General features: G+C 27.5%; 1 protein-coding gene across 38 annotated transcripts in view; it reads right to left on the bottom strand.

Moving 5' to 3' along the window:
* LOC129801532 (CUGBP Elav-like family member 4) overlaps nucleotides 1–14,439 on the bottom strand; it is a 966,051-nt gene continuing 951,612 nt past the window's right edge. For 20 of the 38 annotated variants that reach the window (XM_055846703.1, XM_055846711.1, XM_055846706.1 and 17 more), the window contains one exon: nucleotides 1–13,400. The gene's annotated coding sequence lies outside the window, so the exon portion shown is untranslated. Of the gene's footprint in view, nucleotides 13,419–14,439 lie in introns of all 38 variants that reach the window. The other 18 variants (XM_055846701.1, XM_055846702.1, XM_055846712.1 and 15 more) reach the window with 1 other exon arrangement.

Below are 14,439 nucleotides of genomic sequence, written 5' to 3'. Positions count from 1 at the left end.
TTTCTTTTTCCTGATTTCTCTGTCATGCTCATGCTGTGTTGGAGTTTAGTTTTGAAATTGTTTTTTTTTTGTTTACTTCAAAAAGAAAATAAAGGAATAATTCGGTGAAATTATTATCGTGGTGGTGGTTTTTTTTCAATCAATATTTTTTCTTGTTTCTGTATTCATTACATAAATTCAATGATTATTTTTTCAAGTTTTCTCCTTTTTTTTAATATACTTTGTTTATTATATTAAATTCTAGCAGTTTTTCCTTAAATATTCATTTTTCCTTAATATTTTAGTTTGCGTCTGGTGGAAATGTCCTATTTGAATTCTCGTTTTACAAGTTATGTGTTTTTTTTCATTTTTTATACAAACTGTGTGTTTCGTATGGCTCACACCTGTTTTATTTTCTTGTTCAGTTTTTTTTTTATTCCTAGCTCATTTTTATTTACTTACTTGTTTTTTTTTGTGGCAAATCGCGCCGAAAGCAATTTAATGTACATTATTTTGGAGCAATTTATTCTTAAACTATTAGAGTTTTTTTTCTTACTTATGAACTATTCCTCTTTTTTTAAAGTGTTTCTTCATTCTTCTATTTTTCTTTTACGGAAGAGAGACTATGTGTGACGAGTGTTTGTGTTTTTTGAGTTTGTTGTTTTAGGAAAAATTCTATTGATTGATTTGTGTGTTATTTCTGCGTGTTTTTGTCGTGGTAAGTTTATCTATATTGTAGTGATTTGTTTTTACGTGATCAACTCCAGTTTTTTCGCTACTATTCACTATATTTTCCCTCTCAAGTAGCGTCATTTTTTTTGTCAAAAATGCATTTTATTTATAAAAAATTGAAATTTTCTAATGTTTTTTTTCAAGTTTTTTAATGTAATAAATTGTGTTTTTAAAATGAGTGAATTATCTTCAATTTCTAATTTCTTTTATTAACTTCGATCATTTTTTTTAATAAAAATTCTTTTTCTCATTTTACAACAAATCAATAAGAAAGTGTGAAAATTTTCTTTACGTGTTGTTTTTTTCTCTTTTTTTATATTTTCGCCTGATATGATTATAATATTTTCTTTTTCCAATGGCTCCTTCTCGCAAATATTTTATCGAAATTACCTAAAATTCATCTTATTTTTTTTCTTCTTTAAAATCCTGCTATTAGGTTGTTTTTTTTCGTGGCGTTTAGGTTTTTCTTTTTGTTTTCACCATCTAAGTTATTTCAATAATAAGTTTCTCACTTTCCTTTTAACCTTGTGATTATTTTTTTTTCATTTTTTTCTTTAATACTGTTGTACTTAAATTTAGATTTAGTTCCACTTTCTCTCATTTCACCTTTTAATTTTACTTTAATCTCATTTAGTTAATTCTATATAAATTCATTTTCTTGGTGAACACTAAAATAGATCAAAGATGATACTATTTTAGTGATATTTTTTGTGTTTTTTTTTTAAATTTTTTTTATTACCTTGGTAATATGTAAATAAATATTTTCTCATGCAGTATTTTTTCTTTAAATTTAATAATAGATTATAGAAATCTATATATAAATTTTATACCAAGTTAATAAAATGCGATTTACTAGAAAATTGTCTATTTAAAAAAGTTTTATGAAAGAAAAAATCTGGGGGGAGGGGTTTAAATAAGGGGGATAGGTTTGAAAAAGTTTTATTTAGCTAGAGAATATAATTATGTATATATTTTTTTAAAGTACAGAATGTGCTTTTAAAGAAAATTTTAGAGGCTTTAGAAAGGGGTTTAAAAATGAACTTTTTACCATTTTGTTAATGTGTTTCTTTTTTACTGACCTATTCCAACTAACCTGTGCCATTCTCTTTGTCTTCACTTCTTGAGTTTTTTTTTTTTGCAACTTCTATTTTTGTCTGCTTTGCTCTCTAAGAAATGCATTCTATTCCAAGCTTTCTCTTATATTCCTCTTACCACAATTTTCATAATCTTCCCTTGGTTTTTCTAACCTCATTCTTAATGGTATTATATGATAATACTATGTACTAGTTTTTTTTCTTCATTTCAAAATTACTTGCTACAAATTTAAAGTAATAATGGTGTTACAATATATTTCATCATTTTTTTTTTCTCTTTCTTTCTTCCTCCCATCTATTTATTCTATTTATATATATGTATAATAAAAAATATATTTAGCTCATTTTGGCAGGGGATTTTTTTTTAAATTTATTTTACTTCCATTCTATCATATTTTTCCACTTCTTTCACTTTTTTTTTCAATTTTCAATATGTACACTTTTTTTGTTATAATGTGCTAAAGAAATTAACGCAAGTCAGAATGCTGCTTAATCGTGTGAATTTTATTATCATTGTTTTTTTTATTATACTTTTCTCATTATTTAATGCACAGTTTTTTTTTATGGTTGCGGTCAAGTATCCCTCAATCGAGAGGGACAGTGATCGAAATGCAAACGTAAGACTCACTGTAAATTTACTTTAGAATAGTGTATAGGGCTTTTTTCTACTTAGAATGGGGATGAAAGAAATAGTAAGTAAAGGGCAGAGTTTAATTAAGCCATACGATAGCGATATGAAGGGAACTTTGAGTGTTGAAAAATTATAAAAATTATTCTTTATAAATAATTTACTTCAGTTGTTTGTATTAGGCATTGCTCAATTGCGTAATAAATTAGTTAATGTTATAAAGAATATTAGTCCCAACGCATTTTCTGATTGTCCAGAGCTCGAAAACATTCAAGATATTAAAAGTTCTAGCAAATCACCGAAAGTTTTGAAACAGTTTTTTTTTGAATATGTTTAATCCATACGCTTTTTGCTTGATCGACATGTCTTTTAATATTTCATCCCATGAAATATTTCAGTCTCAACACGTTCTTAGATTAATTAGAACTTTAAGTTCTTTGAATGCTTTCAAGCTGTGGTCAATCGAAGAAACTGAAGGGAATAGAATATTGAATGGGATTGAATATAAAAATTAATATGCTTCACGTATTGTCCACACGTAATTAAATAATTCATCCCATTTAATATTTTAGTCCCAAAGTTTTTAGTTGAAAGCATTCGTACTTTTAAAAGCTTTAGCCAATTACATGAGACTAAAGTATTTCATGGGATTAAATATTTAATTTCATGTGAATAATGCTAGTCGTGATAGTTCTACGACTTTCTCTGATTGAATATGGCTTTGAACATGCTTTGGGCCAATAAAAAGAACCCTGTGAGACCAATAGTTCTATAAAGTTAATCATTTATACAAGTTAAAGCACCGTAAGGCGGTCTTCAGACTAGAGGTTTAGCGCAGTTCCCAAAGGTCTCAAATTCCTGAATAGAGAGCAATTTTACTGCTTTTTGGGAATCTAATAAGTCACTTATATATCTTTAATAAATCCAATCCTAAGTTAAATTTTTCAAAAATCGTGATTGATAAGAAATTAGAGCAGTTAAGCCATATGGCTAAGTCTTAGGGCCTTGATACACCTGAGGATTAGCCGAGAGACGGCTTTGTGTAATTATATTGGAAATAAAGGTCAAACTACATTTCCATCATTTTCCACTAAGTCGTCTCTCGGATTAAGTCGTAAGTGTGTCTAGGGCATTAGGTCTGAAGCTTGTATAAGTGTGGATGACTTTGACACCCTCCTGTTCGTAAGATTTTCTTTACTTCTAGAGCTTAAGGATGGTCTTAACTGATCCGATCTACCTTGTCTGATCGATGAGAACCGTTCTTTAACATTAGAATTAAAGAAAAGCTTTCGAACAGGAGGATGTCAAAGTCACCTGCAGGAGACAAAGTCACTCGTACTTATACGGGCTTCAGACTTAAGGCTCAGCCGTATGGCTTAACTTATCTAATTTTTTATCATTCAAGATTTTTTGGAGAATTATTACTTAAGATTGGACAACATGGGCAAGTGATCCCTTAAATTAAAAAAAAAACCAAGAAAATTGGTTGTTATTTCGAATTTCTAGATCATTGGGAACGGGGCTAAACCTTGAGTCTGAAGCCGGCCTTACGGTACAAGCGAAACTAACTTAATACAAGGTTTTTAAGAGGTGTGGCCTATTATTATGAAGCAATATCCTTTGGGTTTAGCCCACACTTGCAAGAGAATACTGTATGCAATTTCGTTATAATTCTGCAGAATTGCTTAAGGGGCAAACGGTAAAGTCCTCTTCAAATAGCAATCGTATAGTTTAATTTAAACTAAGCCTCAAAAGAGTGGATATTTTCGCGCTATTCTCTAATTGCAATAAATACATTTTGTTTCTTTAATAAAATTTCTAAGCCTCTAATAGTGTTAAATTTGTTTTTTTTCTTTTCTTTTAATGTTATTCAATTGGTTTTATTCAGATGAGGATAATTTTCTCTCTTGTCAATATTAATTTTTTCTTTTTATTATAATTTAAGGCAATGCAGATAGATAACAATTGATTTGAATGCATTGAATTAATCTGATAAGTTGATTTTTTTTAAAGAGATATTTTTTTACATTTCGTTTTTTTTGGCTAGGATTTCATATCTTTTTGGTTGGTGTTAAATAATCATAACGCTGATGACGCTATAAAAGATTTATGATTGGGCATCAAAGGGTAAAAGTGTAAAATTGTTGTTTTTTTTATTAAATTGGATTACTTTTTTTTAAGAAGAAAGATAATTTAGTTTGAATGGTAAATGTTTTTTTTATTATAGATTTCAATCCATTTTTGTTTTTCTTGTTTCTTTCGTTAATAATTCTTTTCCTTTAATCAAGTAATAATGAATAATAATATGTAATTTAATAATTAGTACAATATATTAGTAAATATGCAATATTCCTCTTTTTTTTAAAGAGGTAGCATAGCATTTTTCCTTCGTCAAAATGATTACTTTCTTTCTCTTTCTCTCATTTCATCTTTCATTCCTTCGATAAATTGTTTAAAGGTTATATAGAATATTTTATGGTAGTAATTTGTGTTTTTTCGCTTTTACTTTGTGTATTTCCCATGTTTGTTTTATTTTACACTTTATCAGTTCAGTTTTTTTTAATAGTTTTCTTTTTGGATGTAAGACTTTGTCGTTTCTAATGAATGTCTCTCGTGTGTAAAATATGTTTTCTCCTAGTTATGTATATAAATATTAACTATTGGAAAGTGTGAATAAAAGGTTTTTAGGTTTCTTTTTCCTTTTAAAAATTTTTTCATCGTTTTTTTTTTTAAGTAAAACTGTTTTTTTTGGGACTTTAAATCATTCACGACTGTCGATTCATTTCCCTCTGATTTAGGTTTTTTCCTTCAATTTCATTCTTTTAAAATGCAATTATATAATATATGTATTAATTTAAATATATAAATGATTAGTGTAGTTTAATTGTATATAATTTCTTTTAGTTGATCATGCTAAAATCTAAAAATCTATTTGCGTTTAAAATGTACTGTATCGCATTGTTTTTTTCCTTTCAATCATTCTTTTACTTTAAATTATTACATATGTTATAATTTCAGAGTGTATGCAAACCTTTTTTTCACAATGTTTTTTTTTCATCTACTTTTATCTTCAATTTGTGTATGTTTTCGGGATTTTTTTTGGAGCTTTAGTTTTCATTTTAAAGTTTTAAATTTGGGAATTAGTATCAAGTCAAAAATGTTCTTGAGAATACTTGTGCCTCTTCAGTGTGCAAATTTAATCAATCGATTTTTTTTATTCTTCAGTTGTTTTTTGTCTTTAATTAAATAAAGTTTTTTTTGTGTGTGTATGGATTTCTTCTGTACATTCTTGTCGATTTATTTATTTTTTTTTCGCAATTAACACACAAATATTGTCAACATTTTTGCTCACGCCTCATTCAAACAAATGTTTCGTATTCGCGCGCTATAACCTCTCTTTCTCTAAAAATCTCTCTAGCTTCACAATTATTCATTCTTAAATATTTTGTTGTTGTTTTACTTCTTAAAAATCTTTTTTGGTTTTTTTTCATCTTTTTAAATAATTGCAAGAAATACCCTGTATCCTATATTATATTCATTTTTTTCTGCAATATACTTTCTCGCTTTTTCGAGGGAAAAATGTATACGCATTTTGTTTCTTTACTAAAATTCCTACTCATACTTTATCATTTTTTTACTTTAAAAATGTTCAATGTGTTGGTTTTTGTTTCCTCTATTTTATGTCCTTCGACTAATTTTTGTTTTTTTTTTTTAGTTTTCTTTTCGAAATGTGTTAATGGAGTATTAAAATTTGAAAATAAAAGTCATTTATGTTTGAAATCCTCTGAAAAAAAAGTTTTTTTTTTATTTGCAAAATCGTCAATACTGCAAATCATAGAAAAGTATTTAATGAAAAAGAAGATTAATCTTTACCAAAAAAAATTTAATAAAATTGGGTATGTGTCATCTGTGGTGTTATTTCCATAGTTTTATCATCATTTCTTTTTTTATTAATGTATATAATATATAATATATTTTTTTTATTTTTAAATGTAATATATAATTCTTTAAAGGCGTCACTAATCTTTTAGCAAAGTGCGTCAGTTTTACAAAAATTCTAAAAATTTCCTTTCATTTTATTTACTTCTTCTCTAAATAATTCAATATTGTGTTTTTTCTTCCTCAGTTCCATCATCAGCAATCGCGCTTCACTACTTACTTGTTCAATCTGGCAAGTTGCAACGAATTTTACACTACTATTCAATTTAATTAATTTTTTTTTCATTTGAAAATTGATTTTATTATTATTTTTTCTCTCTTTTTTTTGAATCATGACCGTCAATAATAATTTTTATGTACACAATTTTTCATTATTAATTTCTTTTTTTTTTTATTAATTAGTAAATGTGTGCATCCCTAAAACGAGGCGCTAAACAGTTTTTATTTTCACCTTTTTTTCTTTCTTCACATTTGACTAGATTTCTAGAATTTATGAAATGGTTGAACAAAAAAAGAATTTGATGGATTAAAATAAATAAATATGCAATGATCTCTGCATTTGGCGCGGTGAAATATTTTTTTTCTCTAAACTAATTATATATTGCACATTATCGACCATCTTTTAAACACAATCTATTCTTCTGAAAGTGTCTTAAAACATTTCTTTTCATTTAATTTAATTTTTTTTAAATGTTCAATGAGAGCCAAAATATAAATAAATTTGGCACTTTTAAATAAAAAAAAAGTTATTTAGCTTTGTGTGCAAAAATCGCCAGAGTTTGGACTAGAATCGGAAATATTCTTTGGATGGGAGAGGCAAAAGTCTAATTATTATTTAACATTAAGATACTTCCCTTATCTCATTCTTGCATAGTATCACTTATCAATATTCTTCTTTTTTTTATCATTTCCGCAAAACTACAATAATGTACAATATACTTCTTCCTAAAATGTGCCTAATTTCTTTTTTACTGACAAAAATTCAACAATGGCGTGGTTCTACTCGCTTCTGACTAGATTATATCCTCAAATTTGGAAATCTCAATATCCCCCAAGAAGCTTCATTATCCCAGAAGATGATGCATCCTTGGGAAATTGTCAGAAAAGTCCTATATAAGAATCTCAATTGATTTTTTTCTTCTCTAAATATAATACCTTAGCTTTCACCCTTAAAAATTACTTGCCAATAAACCAAAAAATGCTTTAAAATTTAGCAATTTTTTTTACTGTATTATATTTTTTTCTTAGCAATTGTGTACAGAAAGAAATGAGTAAGTTGCTGGGAGAAAGAAAATGTCTGATTTCTTTTAAATATAAATATGTGAAAAACAGATATAATCATGTTACTTTTACAATGCATTTGTTGCATTTTGGCAATTTATTCCTATTATTGTTCTGTTTGTGATAAGTAGAATATTAATTTAATTTATCGAAAACTTTATCACAATTATGATTAATTTAGACATAATTATGGTTTATTCAGACATAATTGTAACAGAAACCCCGCCAGAAGATCTGTACGATTTTATTTACAACAAAACAAATAATAATATGAGTAGAGAAGAGTGAGACAGTTTCACGCAGCTGTACTTGTTTTTTAGGACACAATTGTTAAACGAATATGAACCATATTCAAATTAACTATCATGCGTTATGGCATCTACACACTAGAGAAAAATATGTCCATATTTGACTGCTTTTCATACACAAGTGTACGGGATTTCCTTCAATATGTACATAATTTTATCAAGTGTGTAGTAGCCATTAGTCTCTCTTAGGTATTGACTGCCTGAAAATACACAGGACAATTCCTAAATTATTATTTTTCTTCTTAAAAATCTTAGTTTTTGAAAGTAATGCATTCGTGAGACTACCCCATCTTTTCCTATGTTGCCTAAATTAGATATGCATATTGTGAAACTAACATAATTATAGCACTTTTTAACATATTTATTTAAAAAAAAACCACAAAATCATATATGCAAAAACTTAAATATTTTTTTCTTTCTTTTAAAGGTTTTTTTTTAAATTGTGAGTTGAATGCATTTTTTAAAATTTAAATATATTATTTTATATTGTTATTTTTAAATAGCAATTCTCTTACTATCTCTTAAAAACCTCACAAACTTTGTTTTCTTATTTGAAAATGATTCAACAAGAATGTACTTTTTTCTGTGTTTTGTGTATCATCAGAAAAAATGTACATTTTCTTGAAAAATTATTAGTTTTTTTTTTGTTTTGGACGAATAGCTGCCAGGTTCAAGTATTTTCAGAGTTTTAGAGCTTAAAATCTATGGTACAAATCGTACAATTCTTTCCCTATCGAATAATGATCTAAAAGGTAGTGCTGAGAATCTTATATAATTTTCTAAACTACAAATTGCCTCAATTGAGACGTTTACATTCGAAAATTTGAATTAACGGAAATAGTTGCATACAACTCATAATTTTCTCTTTTTCCTTAAGATTCTTTTCAAAAGGATCTTACTGCTGTCATTTCTTTCTGTAGACAATGCTAAACTATGTCTTTGCCTTCTTACTTAAATTTTTACGTTATTCATTTGCTCCCACCTAACCACAATTAATGGCAAAAAAAGGTAATGAAAAGTACGTCGACAAAAGTGATGTAGTTTGTGACAACTGTTGCAAATTCAAAAGTTCAAATAGGTAAAATTTATTGTCACTACAAATGAAACTTACTTTATCATTGTTTTATCTAAATATTTATTAGTCAAATATTTCAAGTTAGCGTATCATTAAGACTTATTTAACATATCAGTTTTTTTCTTTTATACACCATGGCCTTTTTGTTTGTTTGTTTTTTTTTTTTGATCTTAAAGGAGCAAAAACTTGATGATTGAATGTGCAGATTTCCTAAACCGGTTTCACTTCCCTTTATATATTCATCTGCTTATTTTACAAGTTTTACATTTATTGGTACTGGTATCCGCTTGTGTTGCTTCTTCCTTTCAATTTTTTATTATCATTTTGTATTTCTATTTTTTTTTGGTTTTTTCTATATCGTACATGTTATATGCTTTTTCAAAGATGTTAAAATTCCTAGCTTAGGGGAGAGAAGGTATGTAAATGATAGGGTGGAATAAATGTGGATGATATTATGGGGATTTGAGTGATTTTCTTTGACACTATAATTGGCAATGAGATATTATATTTTAGAGATTGATGGTATAGATTTAGTTGTCTTAATGTCATAATTTATACATCTATTCTTCTTTTTGTCAGACTGAATCACATGATGAATTGTTTCCTTGGACTCTGTAAGGTGATTTTGCAATTAAATACGCGCTAAAATGTACTAAATCATCAGTATGTTGCACCCAACTTGCAAGATTTAAAAGTCTTTTTCATAAACTTATCAGCATATTCTAACTGCAAAATCCCTCTGTTGAAGAGATAATGGCCGTCACCTTCGACGCGGGGAGTTTTTATTCAGTTTTACTTTTTTTTTTTTAATAATTTTTTTTAACTGGGGGGAAGAAGACAAGAACTTTCTAGCAATTAACACTGAAATTGAATCACATTTTTGTATTGTATCTGGGAACAATTATTTTTTTTTAGTGGGTCGGGGGGAACATCACTCTTTAAGAAATTCTTTAGAGCTTTTGTCTTTCCGTGTTTTATTTTATTTTTTTTTTTAATTTTTATAAATTTATTTTTTCAAGGGGTTTTTCTTGTGCTTTTCGTGAACTTTCGCGGATAGGCAAAAAGTGCAAGAATGACACGTGCCATCCCCACACGATGTTTCTAATTTTCATTATCATTTTTTTTACTGTGTAAAATATCATTTTTTTTTGTTTGTTTTATTGTAAGGTACATCGTCAGTGTTTTAAAATTTTCTTGTTTTTTTTTCTTTAAATTTATACCATCTCGGTCTCTTTCACTCTTTTCATTTTTTTTATTTAAATATATATTTTTTTTTAGTAGGTTTCTCTTCACTTCCTTTTTTTAGTGTCTCTCGTTCTCTCTTACAACATCGAACTTCACGATTCACATTGAAAACAAACGAACTGTACAGTTACACAAATTTGTATGTTATTTTTCATTTTAAGTGTTTTTTTTTTCTTTTTACATTCAAATCACAGCCCATTTGTGGAATTATCTAACGATCTCGTAACTTGTTTTTTTGGTTGAGTTATAAGGTTTTTTACCTCTTGTTACCTTTGGTTTAAGATTATAAACACGGATGGGTTATATTATAATATTCTGTTGGATAATTTGATGATTTCAATGGGAATTTTGAAGTTGTGCGCTTTGAGTTTTCAAAATAAAAATAGATTTTTATTGGAAAACATGGGATTAAATTAAATTATTGTTGCTGACAAACCGTGGTCCCTATAAAATCGGTCATCTGTGAGAAAAAGATTTTTTTTGGGATAAAGGAAACATATGTAGCCTTCCGTTCTACTTGTTCTTGAATTTGATCATCGAGAGTGTGCATCAAAGGCCTTAGGAAATCCCACAATCTTTCAGAATATAATAATTTCATACGATTACCGCTCAGTGCGCCTTAATCGTAAACTAGGTTTTCGAAATTTCAATATGAGCTGCATGTGATATTTGCCTAAAAAGTTAGCCGCATGTGTAACAAATTATTTTAGAAAAAGCCACTACATTAATTTCTATTCACAATCTACATATCTTTTTTATTTCTGGCTTATCAAAATATTTGTTTTAATTGATGATATTGATAAGAACGAAGTTAAGGATAATCACCCAAAATTCCCTTTGTCTCTCAAATTATCCAACAGAAAATTGGAATCACCTCTATTTTTTCTCATTGATATTTAGTTGTTTTTTTCAATAGTTCACTTAAAGATTGTTTTCTTTTTAATCTTATTTTCCTATACAATTTGCTCTTTTGATTCAGATTTCATGAGATTTCCCAACTTCACTTGCCAATTATAGTTTCAAAATAGAGATTAGAGTCTTTGTTTTTTGATGGAAAAGCTTGGAAGGGAGGGATGATCATGATAACTACATAAGCTCTTAATTTTTAGAGAGTATTATTTTAAGAAAGAAAAAATAAAGTTTTTAAAACGGGTTTTCAGTTTGGAAAAGATGTTTTTTTTTACACAAAAAAAAAGGAGTGAGAAAAAAGCACACTCAAAACTCTCGAAGAAGATTTACTTGATTAATTTATGATTTTTTTTGGTTTAATATCATGAGACGATATAAGAAGAAAGATATTATTGGAAATCTAATTTATATAAATATATTTTTTCTTCCTTTTTTTTAAATGTACTTTCGCCGCATTAATTATATTTATTAAAAGTTTTTTTTTCATGGTATGAATTTCCTCATTAATTCATCATAATACCTAGAGAATAAATTATTATTTGTTTAATGTGTTTATTATTACAATAATTATTTAGATTATCAATTATATAATTTTTCTCCTCTCAATAAGATTTTTTTCTCTTTAAATATTGGTATATCTTCAATTTTTTTTTATCATTTCTATTCAACAAAATTTTTGGCTTTTCATAGCTGTAGTTTTTTTTCACAAGGGATGTCCCATCGTTTTTTTTTCATTTTGACGCTCATTTTTTTAAAATAAATATTATAATATGTAAATAAATATCTCGCTCACGTTCGCAGTTTGATGCAAGCATTTTGTACCCTGAGGGCACTTTTCGCGTCATTTTCTAAATACCTAAGAGTTACCTTAAAAGTTAGTTTTATTAATGAAGATATAAGAAATAATTTTTATGATATTGATTATCTCATTTGGTTTCATGTTTATGGGTTTGATGGAAAATAATGAAAATTCGCTTATCGACTTTTTTTTTTTTGAAAAGTAAAAGATTAAAAAATGCTTTCACTTGTATATATACAATCGTGAATGTATATGGTAGTTTTTGTTTGTAGGTTTTCATAGTTTATTCCCCGTAAAACCATTCGTCCCAAATGCAATTGATTATACTACAAGATTTTATTTATAAGACTTGAATTATCATCTGGTATATTTAGTGATAGGACTGAAGCATATTATTAGATTTTTCATGATTTACCTTCTTTTTTTTAAAGTTATATCTCAAAATTATAGCTATCAATAGTTTACTAAAATAATCATTTTAATTAATTTCTTTGATTCTCAGTATGATTTGACTGAGCTTTAAAAAATCAAACAGACACCCAAATGAATTGTAAAATGTTCAAATTCTTTTTAACAATCTCTGATCTCATCTAATATTTCTATAAACTTAAATTTTAAATATATAAAATTCAAATTGTACCGCTCATTCACAATGATAATTCTTAAGACATTAAATATGTCAATGAGACAGAAAAAAGGGAGAATAAAATAAAACTTAAAAGACGAAAGGACCATTTTTGCCCTCGGTGATCTCTTCTAAAAATGGTATTAAATGTAAAAAAGTGTATTTATTCGAGTTTCTAAAAATTCTTTTCGAGAAAAAGTATGATTCGACATCTACAATGTCCCACGATTCTCTGTTTTTTTCTCTTCAAGGATTTCACTTTTATTTTTCTTTTAAATGTACAATCTTATCTCCTCACCCTAATCACTATAATTTTCTTATTTTTGTTTTTTTCTTATTAAAGTTTCACCTCTAAAAGTTTCATTTACTTATCATTTTTTTTGTTTCAAATATAATAATTCATTTCCTGCATCTATATTTTGTCTTCTTGTTTACTTGTGTGTTCTTCACCTTCAGTTACACTATTTAGTACATATTATCATTTTTTTTCATGACAATCTATAAAAAAAATAAAAGATAAAACATAGTTTTATATTAGATTCTACAAAAACTAAAAGAAATAATCTGCATCCACTTCGGCAGCCGCAAAAGATTCTTCGATGCTGGGAGCCAAGAAATGTAAACAACAGTGTTGGATTCCTTACTAAATTCCTGCAATAGTTTTTTTTGTTTTTTCCTCTAACATTATCTCCTCATTGTTTTTTTTTGTTATCTCTAATCGCCATGCAAAATTACGCTGCTCTCATGGTGTAAATTAGTGTTTAAACTTTATCCTTAAAGCTTCATCTGAAAAGAATGGGAATACTTAAAAAAAAAACTTGTGATAGAATCAATTTGTTTTTTCAAAAGTTGGTATAGGGTAAAGTGGTACAAGTTGGACAATGGTACAAGTTGGACAGGGCTTTTTTTCTTCATAAATTTAGTACTTCATTTTTATTTTTATATTTTTAATGCTTTTAGTTTTATAATTTGGTTCCTTGTGTTTAAAAAAATTGTACTGTATTTATCAAGAAAAAAGCCATGTCCAACTTCTACCGGCGAATTGTCCAACTTGTAACACTATGTCGAACTTGTATCACTTTACCCTATGTCTTCATTTTAAAAGTTAAACACTTTGAGCCGTGCATCGAAATTGCATAAAAATTTTAAGACTAGTCAAATTTATAAATTAAGGAAAAGAGTATGGCGCATTCGATTTTTTCAATTGGACTTGTTTTATCCCACTTAACCTTAAAAAAAAACCTTGAGCCTCAATGAATAGTAGACAGAATATTAGGGCCTTGACAGACCTGAAGATTAGCCGAGAGACGGCTTAGCGTAATTATATTGACCAGCGATTGACTAGGCGCGACGTTCGTGCCAGAGATTTCTGCACTATAGATCTAATGCCTTAGACACATTTACGACTTAAGCCGAGAGACGACTTAGTGGAAAATGATGGAAATGTAGTTTGACCATTATTTCTAATATAGAAATAATTTGGATTAGATCTATAGTGCAGAAATCTATGGCTCGAACGTCGCGCCTGGTCAATCGATTGAATTTTGGAAAAATATTTATTAATAATAACATAGCATAAAATCTATTTTTGTAGAATTTGGCTTGAGATCATTTTCTTTTATTTTCGATTTAGATTTAAGAAATGTTAAAATAGAGGATAAAATTATATCTTACAAAGAGTAAAAGAACATTCCATGGTTAATATCTTGAAAGTTGGAGTCGACAATAAACGACAATCTAAATATTCTGTTCAAAAAACGAAATATTCTGTTCAAGTCATTTTTGAAAAATTGATTTTAGCAAGAAAAGTCTCTTTGGTTTATCT

Source organism: Phlebotomus papatasi, chromosome 2 (assembly GCF_024763615.1).
Source record: "Phlebotomus papatasi isolate M1 chromosome 2, Ppap_2.1, whole genome shotgun sequence".
In the NCBI taxonomy this organism is placed as follows: domain Eukaryota; kingdom Metazoa; phylum Arthropoda; class Insecta; order Diptera; family Psychodidae; genus Phlebotomus; species Phlebotomus papatasi.
Note: the sequence above shows the minus strand (reverse complement) of the source record. Positions and strands in the feature narration are given on the sequence as shown.